Source organism: Cryptomeria japonica, chromosome 2 (genome assembly GCF_030272615.1).
Source record: "Cryptomeria japonica chromosome 2, Sugi_1.0, whole genome shotgun sequence".
In the NCBI taxonomy this organism is placed as follows: Eukaryota; Viridiplantae; Streptophyta; class Pinopsida; order Cupressales; family Cupressaceae; genus Cryptomeria; species Cryptomeria japonica.
In genome coordinates, this window is record NC_081406.1 from 626590693 (window position 1) to 626596886 (window position 6194).

A 6194-nucleotide genomic window follows, 5' to 3' on the forward strand; every position below is an offset into this window, starting at 1 on the left:
TGGCTACAATCACCCGAAGGTGTCTACATCATAATACAAAATGGTACAAAACTTATACATAGGGAGCCCTCTAAGGCTATGATGAACTCCCTCCCTCAGAGCCGCTGGCCTCGATGGAGTCTGAGTCCTAGAAGGACCCACCCCAGGATCATCTCTCCTACCCCCTCTATCTAGTGGTGGTGGAGGACCCATGACCCCACCACTAGACACTTGTCTCCTATGACTCCCTCCAGTGGTTGTCGTTTTCCGCGATGGTCTGCGGAAGCTCCTCGCTCGCTACTCTGGTGGCACTGCCCCATAGTATAGGTCTCGCCAATAACCTATCTCCTCTCCTGCCCGTAGAACATAAGCGTATCCAGCCCCTGTGTCCTCTGTCGCCTGCCTCCCAGCCCTCAGTGTCGTCTCAGCCTCTGTATAGCACTGAATGGCCTGATCCCGCTCCCGCTCTGTGTCCCTCAGCTGTCTCCTGAGCCTAGTTGTCTCCCTCTCCAGATCCTGGATCTCATCTGCCTGTCCCTGGAAGATCTCCCTCAGCTCAAATAGCTCATCCTCCTCCTCCTCAGCCCCCTGTACCTGTGGCTCTACCTGTCCCTGCCCCTGTACTGGTGGCTATACCTGTGCCTGTGCCTGTGGCTGCTCATGTGGCTGCCCCTGCCCCTGTCCCTGTCCCTGCACCTATCTGGGACCCTGTGCTACTGGCACCTGTAATGGCAACCCACCGCGACCCCTCACCACCCAAGCCTGTCTCTCCTCTCCACCCTCTCTCCACGGAGCCACCCTCCTCTCTCCTACTGCACCCCGCCTCCTCCGTCAGCCTCTACCCCCACCATCTCCATCATCATCCTCATCCCCTCCGCCATCTCCATCTATTAGCTCTCTTGGATCTGTCACGTGAAAATGGATGCTCTGCCCAATATGCAATATACTTTGCATCCATCCCTACATCCTCAATCTCAGGCCACATATCCCATGGCATGGGCACATCTCTACCAGCTGCATCACGGCCTGATCATATGATAATAGTGGTCCAATGTGTGCCTGGTCTCGCACTGTCCGCGCATACATACCAGAACCCTGTGGCATACACTGGATCCTGCCAAATTGCCTGCATACCCTGTCTACCAACTGTCTCTCCAGTACATAGGGCGTCCGCCCAATCAAATATCTTCTCCTGAAGGTATAGGGTAGATCCACTGCATCATCCTCCCACTGCTCACACTCTCGGTACGACCTCCATATCACAGTGTCAATCTCATCAAGGACTCGACGCCAGTACTCCAACCTGCCAATCTATGGTTGTGATGTAATCAAATCATACAAGTGCACAAAGCTGCATCCATGACCCCTGCCTCTGAAATGTATCGGTTGTGTCACCGGCAGATGCTCATATGCCCACACCTATAGCAATGTAACTCCGCAGCCCAATCCTACGGATCCATGGTAGATGAACTAATGGAGCCCATAATATAAGTGTGTCAGCACGCACGGTCCCTAGACATATCTGGTATGATGTATCACCAGTGTCTCCAAGGGGCTCCCCTAGCCCACATCCAACCCTTGTGTCGCTCTACCTGGACACAAGAACTCGCTGATCACTCCTCCTAGCATTGCTGGTAGCACCAATCCTGTCGCTGTCATGGTGTCCCAGGCGACATGTTCTGCCCTCATCTCCAGTCCCGGATCCCGGAACACTCGTCTCAATGCCTCCCTGTCTCCATCTCGATCATAGGGAATCAACTCCCCATCAATCGGTATCCTCTGAATCCTGTACACATCCTCTAAGGTGACTGTCATCTCACCCACCAGCAAATAGAATGTGCATTTCTCAGAGTGCCACCTCTCAGCAAGTGTAGTCAGCAAACCCATATTCGCCTGAAACTCAGGCACATACAGAATGAATCGCAAACCCGTAACCTCAATGGCAGCTCGGTCCTCAAATGTCAACTCCAGTCGTAACCTCTGAGTCGACGGGAATCTCTCCCATGACTCCAGCATAGGTAAGTACTCCTGCAGTCAAGCAAATCAACTATGTCAGTTAAAGTGGCATTCACTGTTCATCACAAAATGCTGCTTATTATCCTAGTGCTTATATCTATCATATGATATTCTATCCTAGTGACACTCACTGTTCATCACAAAGTGTTGCTTCTATCCTAGTGGCATTCCCTGTTAATCGCAAAATGCTGCTTTTTATCCTAGTGGTACTCATTGTTCATCACAAAGTACTACATGTTTAGCACTCCCTGTTCATCACAAAGTGCTGCTCATATTAGTACTCCCTGTTCATCACAAAGTACTATGTTTTGGTACTCCCTGTTCATCACAAAGTGCCTCGATCTATCCTAATCTTCCCTAGAGGACCTGCTTGAGTGTATCCTCTCAGCAGCTTATCCAATCGACAGCGTATGTTCATCACAGAACTCTCGATTTGCCCTAGAAGACATAAATGCACATTTTGACACAAACGCGCCTTCGTGACATAAATGCGCTTACATATTGCACAGACGCGCCTGCTCTGCACAGACGCGCTTGAAATACACAGACGCACCTGCACAACGCAGACATGCTCGCATTTCGCACAGACGCTTTTTCCGACACAGACGCGCCTGGCACAAGCACAGACGCGCCTAGCCAACGCAGACGCGCCTGGCACCAACACAGACGCACCTCAGCATTTTTGACATTGTTTTGACATTACCTAAACGCACATTTATTGCTCTACCTAACATGCATTAATGACAACATTTCATGTGACAAAGTACAAAGAGGTTTTGTGGTACTTACAGGCTCTCCTACCTCTGTTGGCCTCTGAAATCGGTGAACGCAATCGAATCTATGCACCAATGTCATCGCTGCTAACTCCTACTGCTCTATTCTCGCTCTGCACTCTGATCTCTTGAATGTGTGGATGACAATGAGGATGTATTCCCCTCATGGTCTAGTTTATAGACTGCCCTGGCCCTCACCCTAGCCCTAGCCCTAGCCCTCGTTTCTCGAGTCAGTCCTCTTTATCCCATGACTTTGTCACTTTATCCTATCTGGTCAACCCCTTTCTAGCCTTTCTTTCTTATCGAGAGATTGTCTGTGATTTTTCCAAACATTTCATCCAATCTCTCAAGGGGGCATATCATTCCCATCTTGGGGCAACTTTGTATCAGTTCATCTTATCTTCTTTGAAACAACGTGACAAATTGCATTATCTCAAAGAGGGGCAAAATGTAGATACCTAAAATTGTCATATCTAATTAAATAAATATCTTTATTTATTTAATTATTTTAACCTAATTCTTCTATTAATTAAATAAATCCTTATTTATTTAATTAATTCATTTATCCTCTTCTAACCTTATTTCTCATTTAAATAAATACATTTATTTATTTAAATTATCCTTTTTCTAAATTAAATAAATACTCTTATTTATTTAATTGATCCCACTTCTTCTATTAATTAAATGAATCTTTATTTATTTAATTAATTCATTAGCCTTTGCTACCTATGACACATGTTATTCATCTCTTAATTCATACATTACCTACCCTCTCATTTTTTTATTATTTCTTTTACCTACCTTCTAATCATAGCCGACCTCTTTTACACCTCTCAATTTTATCCCTCCATTTCTTATAGTGTCTTTTATATAAGGAGATGCTTCCTTCATTATCAAACCCTGACTACTTGATCAATTGATGATACTACGACTTTGCACTTTCATATGCGATCCTACTTGCAACCACATTTTCGTTCTTTGTTGAGCTCTTGTGCATATAAAATCTGAGAGCAAATATATCAAGCAAGATCAATGGAGATAGGAAGAATGGAGATCCAAACCTTATTGGACATGTGATGGTATAATCTTTGTGATTTCATTTGATTTGCATTGTCTTAGGTAATCTTCATATGTTATGGTGGATCTTTTTTGTTGTTAGGCTAGGGTTTTGTGGTTGAATTCATTTAGTCTTTCAACATTGTTGTTATCCATTTTCACCATATACACCAATTGTTGAACACACATTGGATGCTAAGAGAAGGGAGAGGGTGGGGGGGGGGGGGGGGGGGGTTGAATCGGCATACACTAAAATTCATGCATCCATTAACATTAAAAACATTAACTTTGAATCAAGAGAAATAAAGTACATAAAAGAACATTCACCACACAAGGACACCAAGATTGTTACATGGAAAACCCAATAAGGGAAAAACCACAAGAAGGATGAACTCACAAAATATAAAACAAGTATTACAATGTCTATTTTAGGCACACTACCAAGGAAGCTCACTACCACCTGGACTTGGAGGTTAAGGCACATTGCCTTAGGGAGAGATACAATGACTTGCAAATTGAAGATCACTTCTCCAAGGCAAGATACAATATCAAAACATTACAATGAACAACATTAAGTGAATCATTATACAAAAACTCAAGAATGACAGTAGCACCAATTGGGAAAAAAATAGTAAAACTACTTTGCATTATAAAGCTAATTTGCATTTTACAACAAGTGGAATTGAAGAACAAATTGACAAAAACAAGACTAACAGCTATACCAAATTCACACATGCGCAACACCAGATTGTTGAACACACACCAGATGTTGAAAGGGGTGGGGTGAATTAGCATACACTAGCATTCATACATCCATTAACATTAAAAACATTAACTTTAGATTCAAATAGGATTGTCCCACCTCAGCCACATCCAGCTGCAAAGTTGCTTGCCAATGAACTTCTATCACCTATTTTGCATCTAGTAATTGGTTCAATGGAGTTTCTCCTGCCCTTGTGCCTTCCTCTCTATTTGGTACCATTGCTAGTTGGCCAAGGTCTCCAAAAGTTGTTGCAGTTTCCAATAGGCTTATCATGCCCCTGCCACCTCTAGATGCATATTTTGCAGATGCAAATGGACTTCTCCCACATTTGCTTCCTCCGGGTACTAGTCCATTTGGTCAGCCTGGGATCTCAACGATTGTGGAAGTTTCTCCTGGCTAGGCCCCTTCCTCTCTACTTGGTGTCACTCCTAAACAACCAAGGCCTCCTATGTTAGTTGCAATGGATGTTGTTCCTGGCATCAGCCTTGTCCTTCCCTATTCTTTTGTGGTGGTTAGCTATGCTCAAGCAACTAGATCAAGATCTACTTGCCCTCTAAGTCTCACCCTCTTTCTTGTGCCAAACCATCCTCGACGGTGGGTGGTGAAGATGTGGTTAAAAATGTGGCTTTCTATCAACGAAGAGGTCTAGTGTGTCATTTTTTCAACCTCTAGCCCTCTCTTCCCGGTTTACATAACTAGGTTCAAGATTCTTGGAAGCCCCTCATGGCTCGCATTTTGTTGGAAATTGACATCTCCAAGCATCTTCATGGCGATGTGTTTTTGGTGGTAGAAGCTACACCTTGGATACAATCGTTGGATTATGAGGGTCGCCCTTCAAATGTCATTGTTGCTTCGCTATCAGTCATTTAGCTTTAGATTGCTCTCTTTCGTGTCAAAAAGGAATTGCTACTTGGTAGAAGAATGCTAATAATGATCACCTGACTATCCAAGATCTTGTCTCTCCAAAGGACGGCTCCTCCCATAATTCTGATGAGAGTCTTGCTTCTGGCATGGCTTTGTTTAGCCTCGATGTCCTTGTTGAGGTTCCTCTAGCTACATCCTCTACTCCTATGGAATCGATTGCCTCCTCTCAACTTTTGTCTTCTCATGAGATCAATAACTACCTATCACCTTGTTATCATATTGATCCCCATGTTGTTGATTCCCCAATGGGTAGATCTCTTGTTTCCCCTTGTAGTGGGATCTTAGATGATAGTATTGATTGGACTATAGTTCATAGGAGGAAAGGTCCTTCTACCACTTCCCATACTCTTTCTTGTGTTGTGAGAAAGAAGTCTTTAATATAAGGTCAAGATCCTTGTTTCTCACTGATTCTCTATTCTAGCCAAAAAAAATTTGGTCTGTGTGATTCACCCCATCTAACTTATGATGAAACTAGGCATGCTTGCCTTTAAAGGTTTGTTTTTATTGTAACATGTCAGAGCCTTTTTCTCGTGCTTGTCTAATCAAAACATTGATTTCCACAACCAAATGCCATTCTCATTGCCACCATTCTCCTTGCACTCTCCCATTTACTTTGCAAATACCTCTCCAATAAGATGGAGCCTTGACTTCTCAACAAAAGGAATGAATTACTTAGCAAAGCT